Raw genomic sequence first — 20,714 nt, forward strand, 5'->3', positions numbered from 1 at the left:
TCATCATTCTTTCAAGAGCCAACATTCATGAACCACAAACTCAAGATACATATGCACTGTTTAAGCATACATTCAGAGAACAAAAATATTGCCACCACATCAAAATAATTAAACTATTATAAAATTCAAAATTCATGCAATTCTTCCTTTTTCAATTAAGCACATTTTTATTCAAGAAAGGTGATGGATTCATAGGACATTCATAACTTTAAGGCATAGACACTAAGACACTAATGATCATAAGACACAAACATGGATAACATAAAGCATAGAATTCGAAAAACAAGGGAATAAAGAACAAGGAAATCAAGGAATGGGTCCACCTTAGTGATGGCGGCTCTTCCTTGCTTTTGAAGGTCCTATGGAGTGCTTCAGCTCCTCAATGTCTCTTCCTTGTCTTTGTTGCTCCTCCCTCATGATTCTTTGATCTTCTCTAATCTCATGAAGGATGATGGAGTGTTCTTGGTGCTCCACCCTTAGTTGTCCCATGTTGGAACTCAATTCTCCTAGGGAGGTGTTCAGTTGCTCCCAATAGTTGTATGGAGGAAAATGCATCCCTTGAGGTGTCTCAGGGATCTCATGATGAGAGGGCTCCCTTGTGTACTCCATCCTTTGTTTAGTGATGGGCTTGTCCTCATCAATGGGGGTGTCTCCCTCTATGTCAACTCCAACTGAATAACAGAGGTGACAAATGAGGTGAGGAAAGGCTAATCTTGCCAAAGTGGAGGTCTTGTCTGCCACTTTATAGAGTTCTTGAGCTATAACCTCATGAACTTCTATTTCTTCTCTAATCATGATACTATGGATCATGATGGCCCGGTCTATGGTCACTTCGGACCGGTTGCTAGTGGGAATGATTGAGCGTTGTATGAACTCTAACCATCCTCTAGCTACGGGCTTGAGGTCATGCCTTCTTAATTGAACCGGCTTTCCTCTTGAGTCTTGCCTCCATTGTGCGCCCTCTTCACATATGACTGTGAGGACTTGGTCCAACCTTTGATCAAAGTTGACCCTTCTAGTGTAAGGATGCTCATCTCCTTGCATCATGGGCAAGTTGAACGCCATCCTCACACTCTCCGGACTGAAATCCAAGTATTTCCCCCGAACCATAGTAAGATAATTCTTTGGATTCGGGTTCACACTTTGGTCATGGTTCTTGGTGATCCATGCATTGGCATAGAACTCTTGAACCATCAAGATTCCGACTTGTTGAATGGGGTTGGTAAGTACTTCCCAACCTCTTCTTCGGATCTCATGGCGGATCTCCGGATATTCACCCTTTTTGAGTGAAAAAGGGACTTCGGGGATCACCTTCTTCAAGGCCACAACTTCATAGAAGTGGTCTTGATGCACCTTTGAGAGGAATCTATCCATCTCCCATGACTCGGAGGTGGAAGCCTTTGCCTTCCCTTTCCTCTTTTTAGAGGTTTCTCCGGCCTTTGGTGCCATAATGGTTATGGAAAAACGAAAAAGCAACGCTTTTACCACACCAAACTTAGAATGTTTGCTCGTCCTCGAGCAAAAGAAGAAAGAAGGGGGTAGAAGAAGAAGAAATGAGGAAGAGGGAGATGGAGGTGTATTCGGCCAAAGGGGGAGAGAAGTGGTGTTTAGGTTGTGTGGAAATGAAGGGTGTAAAGAGGGGTTTATATAGGAGAGAGGGGGATGAAAGTTCGGTCATTTGAGGGTGGGTTTGGGAGGGAAAGTGGTTTGAATTTGAAGTGTGAGGTTGGTGGGGTTTTATGAAGGATGGATGTGAGTGGTGAAGAGAAAGATGGGATTTGATAGATGAGGGGTTTTTGGGGAAGAGGTGTTGAGGTGATTGGTGAATGGGGGAAGAAGAGAGAGTGATTGTAGGGTCCTGTGGGGTCCACAGATCCTGTAGTAGGGTCCTGTGGGGTCCACAGATCCTGTAGTGTCAAGGAAAAGGCATCCCTGCACCAATTGGCACCAAAATCCACGTTTTGGGCCAATTCTGGCGTTAAACGCCGGGCTGATGCCCATTCCTGGCGTTTAACGCCAGGTTTTATACCTTTACTGGCGTTTAACGCCAGTTTGGTGCCCCTTTCTGGCGTTAAACGCCCAGAAAGGTGCCAGACTGGGCGTTAAACGCCCATCTGCTAGGCTGACTGGCATTTGAACGCCAGCAGCATCTTCCTCCAGGGTGTGCTGTTTTTCTTCCTGTTTTTCATTCTGTTTTTGCTTTTTTCATTGTTTTTATGACTTCTTATGATCATCAACCTACAAAAAAGATAAAATAACAAAAGAAAATAATTAATTATAAAACATTGGGTTGCCTCCCAACAAGCGCTTCTTTACTGTCACTAGCTTGACAGAGGTCTCTCATGGAGCCTCAGAAATGCTCAGAACCTTGTTGAAACCTCCCAACACCAAACTTAGAGTTTGAATGTGGGGTTTCAACACCAAACTTAGAGTTTGATTGTGGCCTCCCAACACCAAACTTAGAGTTTGACTGTGGGGGCTCTGTTTGGCTCTGTTTTGAGAGAAGCTCTTCATGCTTCTTCTCCATGATGATAGAGGGATATCCTTGGGCCTTAAACACCATGGATTCTTCATTCACTTGAATGATCAACTCTCCTCCATCAACATCAATCACAGCCTTTGCTGTGGCTAGGAATGGTCTGCCAAGGATGATGGATTCATCCATGCACTTCCCAGTCTCTAGGACTATGAAATCAGTAGGGATGTAATGGTCTTCAACCTTAACCAGAACATCCTCTACAAGTCCATGGGCTTGTTTTCTTGAGTTGTCTGCCATCTCTAGTGAGATTCTTGCAGCTTGCACCTCAAAGATCCCTAATTTCTCCATTACAGAGAGGGGCATGAGGTTTACACTTGACCCTAAGTCACACAAGGCCTTCTTGAAGGTCATGGTGCCTATGGTACAAGGTATAGAAAACTTCCCAGGATCCTGCCTCTTTTGAGGCAGTTTCTGCCTAGACAAGTTATCCAGTTCTTTGGTGAGCAAGGGAGGTTCATCTTCCCAAGTCTCATTTCCAAATAACTTGTCATTTAGCTCCATGATTGCTCCAAGGTATTTAGCAACTTGCTCCTCAGTGACATACTCATCCTCTTCAGAGGAAGAATACTCATCAGAGCTCATGAATGGCAGAAGTAAGTCCAAGGGAATCTCTATGGTCTCAGTTTGAGCCTTAGATTCCCAAGGTTCCTCATTGGGGAACTCATTAGAGGCCAGTGGACGTCCAGTGAGGTCTTCCTCAGTGGCGTCCACTGCCTCTTCTTCCTCCCAGAATTCGGCCATATTGATGGCTTTGCACTCTCCTCTTGGATTTTCTTCAGTGTTACTTGGGAGAGTGCTTGGAGGAAGTTCAGTAATTTTCTTGCTCAGCTGACCCACTTGTCCTTCCAAGTTTCTAATGGAGGATCTTGTTTCATTCATGAAACTTTGAGTGGTCTTTATTAGATCAGAGACCATGGTTGCTAAGTCAGAATTATTCTGCTTAGAACTCTCTGTCTGTTGCTGAGAAGATGATGGAAAAGGCTTGCTATTGCTAAGCCTGTTTCTTCCACCATTATTATTGAAACCTTGTTGAGGTCTCTCTTGATTCTTCCATGAGAGGTTTGGGTGATTTCTCCATGAAGAATTATAGGTATTACCATAGGGTTCTCCTAGGTAATTCACCTCTTCCATGGAAGGGTTCTCAGGATCATAGGCTTCTTCCTCAGATGAAGCATCCTTAGTACTGTTTGGTGCATTTTGCATTCCAGACAGACTTTGAGAAATCAAATTGACTTGTTGAGTCAATATTTTGTTCTGAGCCAATATGGCATTCAGAGCATCAATCTCAAGAACTCCTTTCTTCTGACCAGTCCCATTGTTCACAGGATTCCTCTCAGAAGTGTACATGAATTGGTTATTTGCAACCATTTCAATCAGTTCTTGAGCTTCTGCAGGCGTCTTCTTCAAATGAAGAGATCCTCCTGCAGAGCTATCCAAAGACATCTTGGATAGTTCAGAGAGACCATCATAGAAAATACCTATGATGCTCCATTCAGAAAGCATGTCAGATGGACATCTTCTGATTAATTGTTTGTATCTTTCCCAAGCTTCATAGAGGGATTCTCCATCCTTCTGTCTGAAGGTTTGGACTTCCACTCTAAGCTTACTCCATCTTTGTGGAGGAAAGAACTTTGCCAAGAAGGCATTGACTAGCTTTTCCCAAGAGTCCAGGCTTTCTTTAGGTTGAGAATCCAACCATATTCTAGCTCTGTCTCTTACAGCAAAAGGGAATAGCATCAGTCTATAGACCTCAGGGTTAACCCCATTAGTCTTGACTGTGTCACAGATTTGCAAGAATTCAGCTAAAAACTGATGAGGATCTTCCATTGGAAGTCCATGAAACTTGCAATTCTGTTGCATTAGAGAAACTAATTGAGGCTTAAGCTCAAAGTTGTTTGCTCCAATGGCAGGGATTGAGATGCTTCTCCCATAGAAATCAGGAGTAGGTGCAGTAAAGTCACCAAGCACCTTCCTTGCATTGTTGGCATTGTTGTTGTTTTCGGCTGCCATGTCTTCTCCCTTGAAGAATTCGGTCAAGCCCTCTAAAGAGAGTTGTGCTTTGGCTTCTCTTAGCTTTCTCTTCAAGGTCCTTTCAGGTTCAGGATCAGCTTCAACAAGAATGCCTTTGTCTCTGCTTCTGCTCATAAGAAATAGAAAAAGAAGAAGAGAATGTGGAATCCTCTATGTCACAGTATAGAGATTCCTTGAAATGTCAGAGGAAAAGAGAAATAGTAAGAAGAAGGAGAAGGAGAATTTCGAATTTTAATAGATAAAATTCGAATTGTGCATTTAGAAGGAGTAGTACTCCATAAATAGAAGGATGTGGGAAGGAGGGAAGAGAATTTTCGAAAATTCAATTAAAAAATTTGAAAACATTTTGAAAATGTTAATTGATTTTCGAAAATCAAAGTGGAAAAGAGATAAAGTGATTTTTGAAAAAGATTTTGAAATTAGAAATTAAAAAGATTTGATTGAGAACTATTTTGAAAAAGATGTGGTTAAAAAGATTTAATTAAAAAGTTATGGGTTTAAAAAGATGTGATTGAGAAGATATGATTTGAAAACATTTTTAAAAGATATGTTTTGAAAACAATTTGAAAAGATATGATTTTGAAAATTGATGACTTGCCTAACAAGAAAAGATATGATTGAAACATTTAAACCTCTCTCAACAGAAAAGGCAACAATCTTGTGATGTTCAATCAAATCATTAATTGTTGGTAAGTATCTTTTTAAAAGGAAAGAAATTGAATTTGAAAACATTTGATTGAAAAGATTTGATTTGAAAAAGATTTGATTTGAAAAACTAAGAAAAATTGATTTTGAAAACAAAATCTTCCCCCTGGCACCATCCTGGCGTTAAACGCCCAGAATGGTATACATTCTGGCGTTTAACGCCCAAAATGCACCCCTTTTGGGCGTTAAACGCCCAACCAGGTGCCCTGGCTGGCGTTTAAACGCCAGTCTGTCTTCTTCACTGGGCATTTTTGAATGCTCAGCTTTTTCTGTATAATTCCTCTGCAGTTGGTTCTGAATCTTCAATTCCTTGTATCATTGACTTGAAAAGACTCAAATTAAAAATATTTTTTGGATTTTTCTATTAATCAAAATGCAACAAGAATCAAATAACAATGCATGCAAGACACCAAACTTAGCAGTTTGTGCACTACTGACACTAACAATATGAGAATGCATATGAGACACACAAAATACTTCAAGTCAATAGAATTCAAAGATCAAAACAAGAAATATATGCATGAATTCGAAAATTATAACAAAAACATGCATTTGACACTAAACTTAAGATGAGACTCTAGACTCAAACAAGAAACATAAAATCTTTTTAGTCTTTTTATGGTTTTATAAATTTTTTTTGTGTTTTTCGAAAATTAAGTGAAAAAAAGGCATCAAAATTCTTAATGAGAATTCCAGGAATCAGTGCAATGCTAGTCTAAGACTCCGGTCCAGGAATTAGACATGGCTTCACAACCAGCCAAGCTTCCAAGGAAAGCTTCGGTCCAAAACACTAGACATGACCAAAGGTCAGCCAAATCTTAGCAAATCACTGCTCCAAGAGCAAGATTGATACGAAATCAACAAGCTCTTGTGGTGATAAGTTGAAACCTCGGTCCAATCAGATTAGACATGGCTTCTCAGCCAGCCAGATTTCAACAAATCATCATGAAACTCTAGAATTCACCTTCAAGAATTTCGAAAAAAAATACCTAATCTAAGCAACAAGATGAACCGTCAGTTGTCCAGCCTAAACAATCCCGGGCAATAACACCAAGAACTTGATGTTGTTGCCGGATCTTGGCATCTGATGTTACCACAAGCTTGCTCAAAACATGAACAATCCCCGGCAACGGCGCCAAAAACTTGGTGCGCGAAATTGTGAACAATACTTTTTCACAACTCAAATAATCCCCGGTAATGGCTCCAAGAACTTGGTGCGCCTAATACCATGGCATTACACAACTTCGCACAACTAACCAGCAAGTGTACTGGGTCGTCCAAGTAATAAAACCTTACGTGAGTAAGGGTCGATCCCACGGAGATTGTTAGTATTGAAGCAAGCTATGGTCATCTTGTAAATCTTAGTCAGGCAGACTCAAATGTATATGATGATGATAAACGAAAATAACAGAAAAGGTAAAGATAGAGATACTTATGTATATCATTGGTGTATGAGCTTCAGACAAGTGTATGAAGATGCCTTCCCTTCCGTCTCTCTGCTTTCCTACAGTCTTCATCCAATCCTTTCTTACTCCTTTCCATGGCAAACTTGTGTAGGGTCTCACTGTTGTCAGCAGCTACCTCCCATCCGCGCAGTGAAAGCTAATGCAGAGCACTCTGTCACAGTGCCGCCAATCACCGGTTTGGTTCCCTCCCCTACCGGAATAGAATCACTCTTTTGCGTCTGTCACTAACGCCCAGTAGGTTACAGGTTTGAAGCACGTCACAGTCATTCAATCATTGAATCCTACTCAGAATACCACAGACAAGGTTAGACCTTCCGGATTCTCTTGAATGCCGCCATCAGTTCTTGCCTATACCACGAAGACTCTGATCTCATGGAATGGCTGGCTCGTTTGTCAGGCGAGCACTCGGTTGTCAGGCGATCAACCATGCATCATGCAATCAGAAATCCAAGAGATATTCACTAAAGCCTCGAATGCTTGTAGAACAAAAATGGTTGTCAGTCACCTTGTTCATAGGTTGAAGAACGAGTGATATCTTAGATAAAGAACAAGTGGAATTTGAATGGAAGAACAATAGTAATTGCATTAATACTCGAGGTACAGCAGAGCTCCACACCCTTAATCTATGGTGTGTAGAAACTCCACCGTTGAAAATACATAAGAACATAGTCTAGGCATGGCCGAATGGCCAGCCTCCAAAGTGAGTTCAATCATAAAAACATGATCAAAAGGCTCTCCATCTATCTAATACAATAGTAAAAGGTCCTATTTATAGAAAACTAGTAGCCTAAGGTGTACAAGAATGAGTAAATGACATAAAAATCCACTTCCGGGCCCACTTGGTGTGTGCTTGGGCTGAGCAATCAAGGAAATTCGTGTAGAGACGTTTTCTGGAGTTAAACGCCAGCTCCCATGCCAGTTTGGGCGTTTAACTCCAACTTTTAATCCTGTTCCGGCGTTTAACGCTGGAATTTCTGAGGCCGGATTGCTTCGCGGGTTTGGGCCATCAAATCTTGGATAAAGTATGGACTATTATATATTGCTGGAAAGCCCTGGATGTCTACTTTCCAACGCCGTTGAGAGCGCGCCAATTGGGCTTCTGTAGCTCCAGAAAATCCACTTCGAGTGCAGGGAGGTCAGAATCCAACAGCATCTGCAGTCCTTTTTGGTCTCTGAATCAGATTTTTGCTCAAGTCCCTCAATTTCAGCCAGAAAATACCTGAAATCACAGAAAAACACACAAACTCATAGTAAAGTCCAGAAAAGTGAATTTTAAATAAAAACTAATAAAAATATACTAAAATCTAACTAAAAGATATCAAAAACATACTAAAAACAATGCCAAAAAGTATACAAATTATCCGCTCATCAGATTCTCTCAGACATTTGTGTGGAAGGAGCACAGTGGAAAAGGAATTCTCAACGCAAGCCTATTCAACTAAGAAGGCTTGATCTAAAGCCCATAGCTAGAAAATGATTGGAATTCATCCAACATTCCATCATCCCTACTAGGAATTGGTCAAAAATCACTATTGATAGAGCCATCATGATCCATTACATCATGATTGGAAGTGAGGTGGAAGTACATGAGGTGATTCCTCAAGAATTGTACAAGATAGCTGAGAAACCTTCTACCAATGCAAGGTTGGCATTCCCATACCTCATCTGTCATCTATGCAATTCAGCTGGAATTGTCATAGAAGGAGATATCTCCATTGGGGAGGACAAGCCCATCACCAAGAAGAGGATGGAGCAAACTAGAGAGCATGCACAAAAGCCTGTGCAGCCATTTCAGCATGAGATCCCTGAGATGTCTCAAGGGATGTATTTTCCTCCTTAAAGCTATTGAAATCAATGGCACACTTCTCTTGGAGAACTAAGTACTAATATGGAGCAATTGAGGGTGGAGCATCAAGAACATTCCACCATCCTTAATGAAATAAGGGAAGACTAAAGATCCATTAGAGAAGATCAAAGGGCTATGATGGAAGAATAACAAAGGCAAACGAGTGACATTGAAGAGATCAAGTACCACATTGGATCCTCAAGGAGGAGTTCTAGTTGCCACCATTAAAGGTGGATTCGTTCTCTTTATCTCCTTTCTTGTTGTATTTTTCTGTTTTCTGTTATGTTGTGTTATTTGTTCTCTTGTTCTTGTTGCATGATCATTTGTATTGATGTCTTAAAGTCGTAAAATATTTCATATATCTCTCACCTTGCTTAAAAGAAAATTTTAATTGAAAAGAATTGAGAGATACATGAATTTTAAGTTTAAAATAAGAATAGTTCAATTATCTTGATGTGGTGGCATTGCTTTTGTTTTCTGAATGTATGAATAAATAATGCATATTTGAAGTTGAAATTTTAGAATGTTAGCTCTTGAAAGAATGATGAAAAAAGGAAAAGTATTATTGGTAATCTGAAATATCCAAAAATTGATTCTTGAAGCAAGAAAAAGAAGAAAAAAGAAAAAGAAAAAGCATGTTGCAATAAAAGAAAAAAATATATCATATGCATGCGAAAAAAAAGAAAAAAAGTGAAAAATCCATTACTACCCAAAAATGCAGGAAAAGGAGGACATATTGAAAAAGCCAATAACCCTTTAAACCAAAAGGTAAATGTAAAGGGATCCAAGGCTTTGAGCATTAATGGATAGGAGGGCCTAAAGGAACGAAATCCTGGCCTAAGCGGCTCTACTAAGCTGTCATTAACCATGTGCTTGTGGCGTGAGGGTGTCAAGTGAAAAGCTTGAGACTGAGCGGTTAAAGTCGTGATCCAAAGCAAAAAGAGTGTGCTTAAGAACTCTGAACACCTCTATCTGGGGATTCTAGCAAAGCTGAATCACAATCCAAAAGGATTCACCCAGTTAAAGTGTCTGTGGCAGTTACGTATCCGGTGGTAATACTGAAAAACAAAGTGCTTAGGATCACAGCCAAGACTCTAAAAATTCGTGTTCAAGAATAAAAAAGAAATGAACTAGGAGAGTCAATAATATTATCTGGATTCTAAGTTCTTAGAGAGACCAACATTTCTAAGTTTTAATGGATAGTGAGATGCCAAAACTATTCAGAAACAAAAAGCTACTAAGTCCCACTCATCTAATTGAAACTGAGCTTCATTTGAAACTCTGATATTTATTGTATCTTAATCTTCTTTTTATCCTATTATATTTTTAGTTGCTTAGAGAGAAGCAATAGTTTAAGTTTGGTGTTGTGATGAGCGGATATTTTATACGCTTTTTGGCATAATTTTTCATGCATGTTTTGTTTAAGTTTTATTAATTTTTCATAGGTTTTAGTGTTAAATTCACATTTTTGGATTCTACTTTGATTTTGTGTGTTCTTGTGTAATTTCAGGTATTTTCTGGCTGAAATTGAGGAACTGGAGCAAAAGTCTGATTCAGAGACAGAGAAAGCATTGCAGATGCTGTCCGAATCTGACCTCCTTGCACTCAGAAGAGCTTTTCTAGAGCTACAGAAGTCCAAATGGAGTGTTCTTAACAACTATAAAAATCCGACTTCCAGAGCTTTCCAGCAATGTACAATACTCCATACTTTGCTTCAGATTAGAAGGCCCAAAATTGACGTCTAACGCCAACATCCTACCTCATTCCAGGCATCCAGCGCCCAAGGAGAAGAGACCAGCGTCCAAACACCCAAAGAGGACCTCCTAGCCAGCGTTCAACACCCTAGAGACCTTCTAGCACGTGGATCTCATCAAAGCTCAGCTCAGACACTCACCAAGTGGGCCCCATAAGTGGATTTTAGCACTAAAAAGACTGTTTTGCCCTTACTAGTCATTAGTTTAGAATTTAAAGGAGAAGATCAACCTTGTTTATCATCTACTATCTCTTCTAGCATATTTTCATTTTTACCATTATATTTCCTATTATTGAGTTTCTAAACCTCTTTGGTTGAGGGGAGGAGCCCTGCTGTGTTCTATGAATTAATAAAAGTATTACTGTTTCACTTCAATCCGTATTTGATTTAATTCTAAGATGTATATTCGTTATTCAACATGGTGAATGGGATGATCCATGACAATAAGCTCTGCTCATCATACCAAGGGAGCGTGCATGACAACCACCTGTGTCTTCTTGGGTTCGTGTGAATACGTGACTGGAAAGCATCGAACCGCCAGCTTGATTATACATCTCTCAGACGGCTAATCCATGACTTCGTTGGGGACTTCTCGAGACACCACTTTAGCCAATTTACGGAGAGATTAGGGTCTCTATGGTAGAGGCTAGAATCCAAAGGAGTAACATTCTCTGATCCGAAAGATTCGACCTTGTCTGTGGCATTTTGAGTAGGATCACCAAAGAGAATGAACTGCTAAAGCTTTACCCTCGTTTAGATTGGATGACCGCGGCCATACGCCATTTGATCTGAAGCAGAGGAGATTGATGACCGTGGCCATACGGCGTTGATCATATACATCCTGCTATAGAAGAAATTGTTCACACTTGAAGGAGACAGTAAGACCAGAGTTAATTTAGAAAGACAAATCAACTCCAATCCTTAACCATATTCTTATCACTGATTCCTTTCAAATTCACAAAGTATTTTATACACTATTTTTTATGCTTTTAACCAAGTTCAAACCATAACTTCTTGATTCGCCTGGCTAAGACTTGCAAGATAACCATAGCTTGCTTCAAGCCACAATCCTCGTGGGATCGACCCTTACTCGCTCAGGTATTACTTAGACGACCCAATACACTTGCTGGTACAGCTGTACAAAGTGTGGAGATTCGTGAATTATGGTATGCCATTGATCCCAATAGCTTTGAGGAGGAAAATACATCCATTGAAGCATCTCAGGGATCACATGTTGAGGCAGTTCCACATGCTCATGTTGTGGCTCATGTTCCAGCTCTCTAGTATCCTCCATCCTTCTTTTAGTGATGGACTTGTCTTCCTCAATTAGAGTGTTACCTTCTATGACAATCCCAGCTGAATTGCATAGGTGACAGATAAGATGAGGAAAAGCTAACCTTGCTTGGGTGGAGGGCTTGTCTGCTACTTTGTATAACTCTTGAGGTATCACCTCATATACATCCACCTCATCTTCGAGCATGATGCAATGGATCATGATGGCTCGGTCTATGGTCACTTCGGACCAGTTACTAGTAGGGATGATAGAGCGTTGGATAAATTCCAACCTAGAGGTCAAGTGTTCTTAGTTGGATAGGCTTGCCTTGGAAATCCCTTTTCCACTGTGCTCCTTCCACAACAGATGTCTGAGAGCACTTGATCTAACCTTTGATCAAAATTCACTCTTCTAGTGTAAGGATGTGGGTCTTCTTGCATCAAAGGCAAGTTGAATGCCAACCTCACACTTTCTGGGCTAAAATCTAAGATTCTCCCTCGGACCATAGTGCTCCAATTCTTAAGATGTGGGTTCACACTAATGTCTTGGTTTTTTGTGACCCATGCATTAGCATAGAACTCTTGCAGTATTAAGATCCCAACCTCTTTGGATGGGATTGGTTAGGACTTTCAAACCTCTTCTCCGGATTTCATGTCGGATCTCCGGATACTCATTCTTCTTAAGCTTAAAATGGACTTCAGAAATCACCTGTTTCTTTGCCACTACTTCATAGAAGTGGTCTTGGTGGGCTTTGGTGATGAATCTCTCCATCTCCCAAGATTTGGAGATGGCGGCTACGACCTTTTCTTTCCTCTTTCTAGAGGTTTCTCTGGCCTTCGGTGCCATAAGTGGGAATGGAAAGAAAAAAGCAAGGCTTTTCCAACATAAAACCTAAAACTTTGCTCATCCTCGAGCAAAAAAAAAAAGAGAAGAATCAAGTAGAAGAAGAAGAAAATAGATGGCGATGGAGGAAGAGCAATTCAGCCAAGTGAGGGCTAAAGGGGGTATGATTAGTGTGTGGGATAAGTGGTATGAGGGGGGTATTTATAGTAAGGGTATGGTTAGGGTTTCGAATAGTGGAGGGGAGGGAGGGGAGTATGGGTAGGAAAATTCGAATTTTGGTGGGTGGGGGTTGGTGGGAGTTATGATGGTTTTGGGAAAGAGGTATGGATGCGATTGATGTGTGGAAAACGATCCAACACAAAACTCACCGGCAAGTGTACCGGGTCGCATCAAGTAATAATAACTCACATGAGTGAGGTCGATCCCACAGGGATTGAAGGATTGAGTAATTTTAGTTTAGTGGTTGGTTTAGTCAAGCGAATCAAGTGTTGGTTGAGTGATTTGTGTTTAACAGGAAGTAAATGACAGTAATTGTAAAAGGGGAAGGGCAAATTGCAGTAAATTAAAGAACAGGAAAGTAAACTTGCAGAATCTTAAAGAACAAGAAAGTAAATGACTGAAACTTAAAGTGCAAGAAATGTAAATAGCAGTAACTTAAATGGCAAGAAATGTAAATTGCTTGAATGTAAGAGGGATTTGAGGACTGGGATTGCAGAATCTAAACAAAGAGAAATTAAATTGCAACAATTAATTAAGTAGAAGATGAATTGGATCAAACAGAGATTCAAACAGAAAATGAAATTAACGTGCAGCAGGGTTCACAGAAGAACCAAAAGTAAAATGGGGTCTCAGGTCTCAAGAGACTAGGTAGCAGAGCCTAGATCTCTATTTGCCTTCCCAGATCCAAGTTCACAAAGCAATTGACAAGGAATTGAAGAAGAAGCAGTAAAGAGAATGTAAATTGATTTAATTATGCAGAAAAGTAACTAAAGAGTTCTTGAGTGGAGATTGAGACAGAATTTCCTCAATTCTTAACACTCAAGAATCAAAACAAGGAAATTAAAAAAAGACCCAAGCAAGAATGAGGAAGAAGAGAGATCAATTCTCCTCCCCAATTCTCTGGAATCTTGGTGTAGTCTCTCAAGGAAAGTTACAAAAGCTCAAAGAAAGTGCAAAATTCAAGGCAAAGCAAAAGGTAAGTCAAAAGGTCTTAATTACATCAAACTAGCTCCTATTTATACACTTTCTATTCTTGGATTTTTGGATTTGGATGGGCTTTTGAATTGGTGAAGAAATGAATTAAAATGGGGTTTTAATTTGAATTTTCAGCCCATGAAAAGTTGCTCCCAGGAGGCTGCCTTGCCCTTGTGGAGGGCAGGGCAGGATTTGGTGCATGTTGGTGCGGCTTTGGTGCGGCCTGGTGCATGTTGGTGCGCAAAACGCTGCCCTGCCCACGCCGAGGGCAGGGCAGGAAAAATTGGTGCGCCAGAATGTGCCTGGTGGACGAAATTGTGATCACATCAATATAGCATCAATGTATTATTTGTAGGATTGTGGGCACAACTCCGTTCAACTAACCAGCAAGTGTACTGGGTCGTCCAAGTAATACCTTACGTGAGTAAGGGTCGAATCCACAGAGATTATTGGTTTGAAGCAATCAATATTTATTTTATTAGTCTTAGTCAGGATGTCAATAGGATTATTTGGATTAAAAGTGAAATTACCAGATTTGATTAGAGGAATAAATGAGAACAATAGAGTTACTTGTTGTGCAGTAATGGAGAATATGTTGGAGTTTTGGAGATGCTTTGTCCTTTGAATTTCTACTTTTCCTTGAAGTCCTCTTCTCACACGCCTGGTTCCTTCCATGGCAAGCTCTATGTAGGGTGTCACCGTTGTCAATGGCTACTTCCCATCCTCGCAGTGAAAGCTAATGCACGCACTCTGTCACAGTACGGCCAATCACCGGTTGGTTCCCGCTCCTACTGGAATAGAATCCCTCTTTTGCGTCTGTCACTAACGCCCAGCAGGTTAAAGTTTGAAGCACGTCACAGTCATTCAATCCCGGAATCCTACTCGGAATACCACAGACAAGGTTTAGACTTTCCGGATTCTCATGAATGCTGCCATCAATCCGGCTTATACCACGAAGATTCTGTTGGGGAATCTAAGAGATATTCATTCAATCTGATGTAGAACGGAGGTGGTTGTCAGGCACACGTTCATGGGTTGAGGAAGGTGATGAGTGTCACGGATCATCACCCTCTTCACAGTTAAGCGCGAATAAACATCTTAGATAAGAACAAGCGTGTTTGAATGGAAAACAAAGGAATTGTATTAGATCATCGAGACGCTGCAGAGCTCCTCACCCCCAACAATGGAGTTTAGAGACTCATGCCATCACAAAGTATGTGATTCAGATCTGAAAATGTCATGAGGTACAAGGAATGTCTGTAAAAGTTGTTTAAATAGTAAACTAGTAGCCTAGGTTTACAGAAAATTAAATAAACTAAGATAATTGGTGCAGAAATCCACTTCTGGGGCCCACTTGGTGTGTGCTGGGGCTGAGACTAAAGCTTTCCACGTGTAAAGGCCTTTCTTGGCGTCAAACTCCAGGTTTTGACGTGTTTTGGGCGTTCAACTCCGGATCATGACGTTTTTCTGGCGTTTAACTCCAGACAGCAGCGTGTACTTGGCGTTCAACGCCAAGTTACGTCGTCTATTCTCGCGCAAAGTATGGACTATTATATATTGCTGGAAAGCCCTGGATGTCTACTTTCCAACGCCGTTGAGAGCGCGCCATTTGGACTCCTGTAGCTCCAGAAAATCCATTTCGAATGCAGGGAGGTCAGGATCCAACAGCATCAGCAGTCCTTTTTCAGCCTAAGTCAGATTTTTGCTCAACTCCCTCAATTTCAGCCAGAAAATACCTGAAATCACAGAAAAATACACACACTCATAGTAAAGTCCAGAAATATGATTTTTGCTTAAAAACTAATAATATTTAACTAAAAACTCACTGAAACATGCTAAAATCTACATGAAATTACCCCCAAAAAGCGTACAAAATATCCGCTCATCACAACACCAAACTTAAACTGTTGCTTGTCCTCAAGCAACTAGATGAATAGAATAGGTTCTAACAGAAATTAAGAAGTAATACATATTTTAGAGTTTTAAATGAAGCTCAGATTCTTATTAGATGAGCGGGGCTTGTAGCTTTTTGTCTCTGAACAGTTTTGGCATCTCCCTGTATCTTTAGAATTTCAGAATAATTGGCATCCTTAGGAACTCAGAATTCAGATAGTATTATTGACTCTCCTAGTATAGTATGTTGATTCTTGAACACAGTTATTTTATGAGTCTTGGCCGTGGCCCTAAGCACTTTGTTTTCCAGTATTACCACCGGATACATAAATGCCACAGACACATAACTGGGTGAACCTTTTCAGATTGTGACTCAGCTTTGCTAAAGTCCCCAGTTAGTGGTGTCCAGAGCTCTTAAGCACACTCTTTTGCTTTGGATCACGACTTTAACCACTCAGTCTCAAGCTTTTCACTTGGACCTTCATGACACAAGCACATGGTTAGGGACAGCTTGATTTAGCCGCTTAGGCCTGGATTTAACTTCCTTGGGCCCTCCTATCCATTGATGCTCAAAGCCTTGGATCCTTTTTACCCTTGCCTTTTGGTTTTAAGGGCTGCTTGGCTTTTATTCCTTTTGATTGTAATTTTTTTTTTTCACTGCTTTTTCTTGCTTCAAGAATCAAATTCATGATTTTTCAGATCATCAACAATATTTTTCGTGTTCCTCATCCTTTCAGGAGCCAATATTCATCAAATTCAAAGTACATATAATACACTGTTCAAGCATTCATTCAGAGAACAAAAAGTATTGCCACCACATATAATTGATTATAAATTTTATTATTAAGAACTCGAAAATATACATTACTTCTTTATTCTAAAAGAAAAGTCTACTACTTTATTCATGCCTGATGATGATGAGAAAAATAAATTATAACTTAATGGGAAATAAAATCAAAATAGACATCCTAATTACTACTACTGCTAAATATAACTTCTGAGGTAAAATCCTATAATAATACTATCACAGAGTTAAAGCTGGAATTAGAACTTAACAACCTGTATTTTGGGAAGTGGATGTTCCTCTAGTCTGTGGGGTGCCTTCAAGAATTAATTTTTGATGCTTCAGCTCCCTTAAGTTCACATCCTTGCTCTTCCTGTTCTCTCAGGTGCCATGATCTTAATGAGTTTTAGCTCAGTGATCATGGCAAATCACACCAAACTTAGAGGTTTGCTTGTCCTCAAGCAAAAGAAAGGAAAGGGGAGGAGTAGAAGGAGAGGTATTTTCATAAAAAGATAAGATGAGTTGAAAAAGATTTGAAAAAGATTTTAAAAAGATAATTGAGTTTTTAAAACAAACTTAAAAGAGTTTGATTGGATTGAAAATTAATTTGTTTTTATGGATTAAGATGTATGTGATAATTTTTGAAAAAGGGATTTTAGAAATTAGGATTTTTAGAACACTAATTTGATTTGAGGGATGATAATTTGAAATATGTTTATGCAAGAAAACATGAATTGAAACATAAAAATTTTGAAAAATTGTAAAAAAACGAAAATGTACCTCCTCCCACCATCCTGGCGTTAAACGCCCACATGGTGCATGGTTTGGGCGTTTAACGCCCATGTGATGCTTCTCCTGGGCGTTCAACGCCCATGTGATGCTTCTTTCTGGCGTTGAACGCCAGGAAGTCCTTCTTTACTGGGCGTTTTTCTAAACGCCCAGAATGCTAGCAGATTGGCGTTAAACGCCCAGAAGGTTACCCTTACTGGCGTTAAACGCCCAGTGGGAGCTTCTTTTGGGCGTTTAACGCCCAAAGTATTTCTAACTGGCTTTTTCATGCCAGTGAGCTTCCAAATTTCCCTGTAACTCTTGTGACTTCAACCATATGTTATTTCACCTTTGAAGATACTTGAACCTAAACCTGTAAAGAAAGAAAATTTATCTAATTAGTAAATAATTTAGGAAATGGCTGGGTTGCCTCCCAGCAAGCGCTTCTTTAATGTCATTAGCTGGACTGTTACTGAGTTTTTAATTAAGTCTCAGTCTTGAGCATTCCTGCTCAAAATTGCCTTCAAGATAGTGTTTGACTCTTTGTCCATTAACAATGAACTTTTTGTTGGAGTCACTATCCTGAAGTTCTATGTATCCATATGGTGATACACTTGTAATTACATATGGACCTCTCCACCGGGATTTCAATTTCCCGGGGAATAATTTGAGCCTTGAATTAAATAACAGAACTTTCTGTCCTGGCTCAAAGACTCTGGATGACAATTTCTTATCATGCCATCTTTTTGCTTTCTCTTTGTAAATCTTTGCATTTTCGAAAGCATTGAGTCTAAATTCCTCTAGCTCATTTAACTGGAGCAATCGTCTTTCTCCAGCTAACTTGGCATCAAGGTTCAGGAATCTGGTTGCCCAGTAGGCCTTGTGTTCCAGTTCCACTGGCAAGTGACACGCCTTTCCATACACAAGCTGGTATGGAGAGGTCCCTATAGGGGTCTTAAATGCTGTTCTGTATGCCCACAGAGCATCATCCAAGCTTCTTGCCCAATCCTTTCTACGGTTAATTACAGTCCGTTCCAGGATTCTTTTAAGTTCTCTATTTGAGACTTCTGCCTGCCCATTAGTCTGTGGGTGATATGGAGTAGCCACCCTATGGTTGACTCCATAACGTACCAGAGCAGAGTAGAGCTGTTTATTACAGAAATGAGTGCCCCCATCACTGATTAATACTCTGGGGACACCAAATCTGCTGAAGATGTGTTTCTGGAGGAATTTTAACACTGTTTTAGTGTCATTAGTGGGTGTTGCAATAGCCTCCACCCATTTGGATACATAATCCACTGCCACCAGAATATAGGTGTTTGAGTATGATGGTGGGAAAGGTCCCATGAAGTCAATGCCCCATACATCAAACAACTCAATTTCCAAGATTCCTTGTTGAGGCATGGCATAACTGTGGGGCAGGTTGCCTGATCTCTGACAACTATCACAGTTGAGCACAAATGCTCTGGAATCTTTATAGAGAGTAGGCCAGTAGAAGCCACTCTGGAGGACTCTTGTGGCTGTTCGTTCACTTCCAAAATGTCCTCCATACTGTGATCCATGGCAATGCCAAAGGATCTTCTGTGCTTCTTCTTTAGGCACACATCTACGGATTACTCCGTCTGCACATCTCTTAAAGAGATATGGTTCATCCCAAAGATAGTACTTTGCATCTGTGATTAATTTCTTTGATTGCACCTTACTGTACTCTTTGGGTATGAATCTTACTGCCTTGTAGTTTGCAATGTCTGCAAACCATGGCACTTCCTGGACGGCTAGTAGTTGCTCATCCGGAAAGGTTTCAGAAATTTCAGTGAAAGGGAGGGACGCCCCTTCCACTGGTTCTATTCGGGACAGGTGATCTGCTACTTGATTTTCTGTCCCTTTTCTGTCTCTTATTTCTATATCAAACTCTTGCAGAAGCAGCACCCACCTAATAAGTCTGGGTTTTGAATCCTGCTTTGTGAGTAGATATTTAAGAGCAGCATGATCAGTGTACACAATCACTTTTGATCCTACTAAGTAGGATCTGAATTTGTCAATGGCGTAAACCACTGCAAGTAGCTCTTTTTCTGTGGTTGTGTAATTCTTCTGTGCATCATTCAGCACACGGCTGGCATAGTAAATGACATGCAGAAGCTTGTCATGCCTTTGCCCCAACACTGCACCAATGGCATGGTCACTGGCATCACACATCAGTTCAAATGGTAATGTCCAGTCTGGTGCAGAGATGATTGGTGCTGTGACCAATTTAGCTTTCAGAGTTTCAAATGCCTGCAGACACTCCTCATCAAAGATAAATGGCGTGTCTGCAGCTAGCAGGTTGCTCAGAGGTTTGGCGATTTTTGAAAAATCTTTTATAAACCTCCTATAGAACCCCGCATGTCCCAGAAAACTTCTGATTGCCTTAACATTCGCAGGTGGTGGTAATTTTTCAATTACTTCTACTTTAGCTTGGTCCACCTCTATCCCCTTGTTCGAAATTTTGTGCCCAAGGACAATTCCTTCAGTCACCATAAAGTGACATTTTTCCCAGTTTAAAACCAGGTTAGTCTCTTGGCATCTTTTCAGAACAAGTGCTAAATGGTTAAGGCAGGAGCTGAATGAGTCTCCAAATACTGAAAAGTCATCCATGAAGACTTCCAGAAATTTTTCCACCATATCAGAGAAAATTGAGAGCATGCACCTCTGAAAGGTTGCAGGTGCATTGCACAGGCCAAATGGCATCCTTCTGTAAGCAAATACTCCAGATGGACATGTGAAGGCCGTTTTCTCCTGATCCTGGGGATCTACTGCAATTTGATTATAACCTGAATATCCATCCAGGAAGCAGTAGTATTCATGACCTGCTAGTCTTTCTAGCATCTGGTCTATGAATGGTAAAGGAAAATGATCCTTTCTGGTGGCTGTATTGAGTCTTCTGTAATCAATGCACATACGCCACCCTGTAACTGTCCTTGTAGGAACCAGTTCATTTTTTTCATTATGAACCACTGTCATGCCACCCTTCTTAGGGACAACTTGAACAGGGCTCACCCAGGGGCTGTCAGAAATAGGATAAATAATCCCAGCCTCTAGTAATTTAGTGACCTCTTTCTGCACCACTTCTTTCATAGCTGGATTCAGCCGCCTTTGTGGTTGAACCACTGGCTTGGCATCATCTTCCAACAAGATTTTGTGCATGCACCTGGCTGGGCTAATGCCCTTAAGATCACTAATGGACCACCCAAGAGCTGTCTTGTGCGTCCTTAGCACTTGAAGTAGTGCTTCCTCTTCCTGTGGCTCTAAGGTAGAGCTTATAATTACAGGAAAGGTTTCACCTTCTCCCAAAAATGCATATTTCAGGGATGGTGGTAATGGTTTGAGCTCGGGTTTTGGAGGTTTCTCCTCTTCCTGAGGGATTTTCAGAGGTTCTATTATCTTCTCTGACTCCTCCAAATCAGGCTGAACATCTTTAAAGATGTCCTCTAGCTCTGATTCGAGACTCTCAGCCATATTGACCTCTCTTACCAGAGAATCAATCATGTCAACACTCATGCAGTCATTTGGGGTGTCTGGATGTTGCATGGCTTTGACCACATTCAACTTAAATTCCTCCTCATTGACTCTCAAGGTTACT

At 40.5% G+C, this 20,714-nt stretch overlaps 1 non-coding gene across 1 annotated transcript; it reads left to right on the plus strand.

The window, feature by feature from the left end:
* The first annotated feature begins 4,040 nt into the window (after positions 1 to 4,040).
* On the plus strand, positions 4,041 to 4,144 carry LOC130952837 (small nucleolar RNA R71). The gene has a single exon (XR_009075013.1). It is a non-coding gene; the product is annotated as a small nucleolar RNA R71 (small nucleolar RNA).
* Positions 4,145 to 20,714: the final 16,570 nt, after the last annotated feature.

Source organism: Arachis stenosperma, chromosome 9 (assembly GCF_014773155.1).
Source record: "Arachis stenosperma cultivar V10309 chromosome 9, arast.V10309.gnm1.PFL2, whole genome shotgun sequence".
NCBI classification, from domain to species: Eukaryota; Viridiplantae; Streptophyta; class Magnoliopsida; order Fabales; family Fabaceae; genus Arachis; species Arachis stenosperma.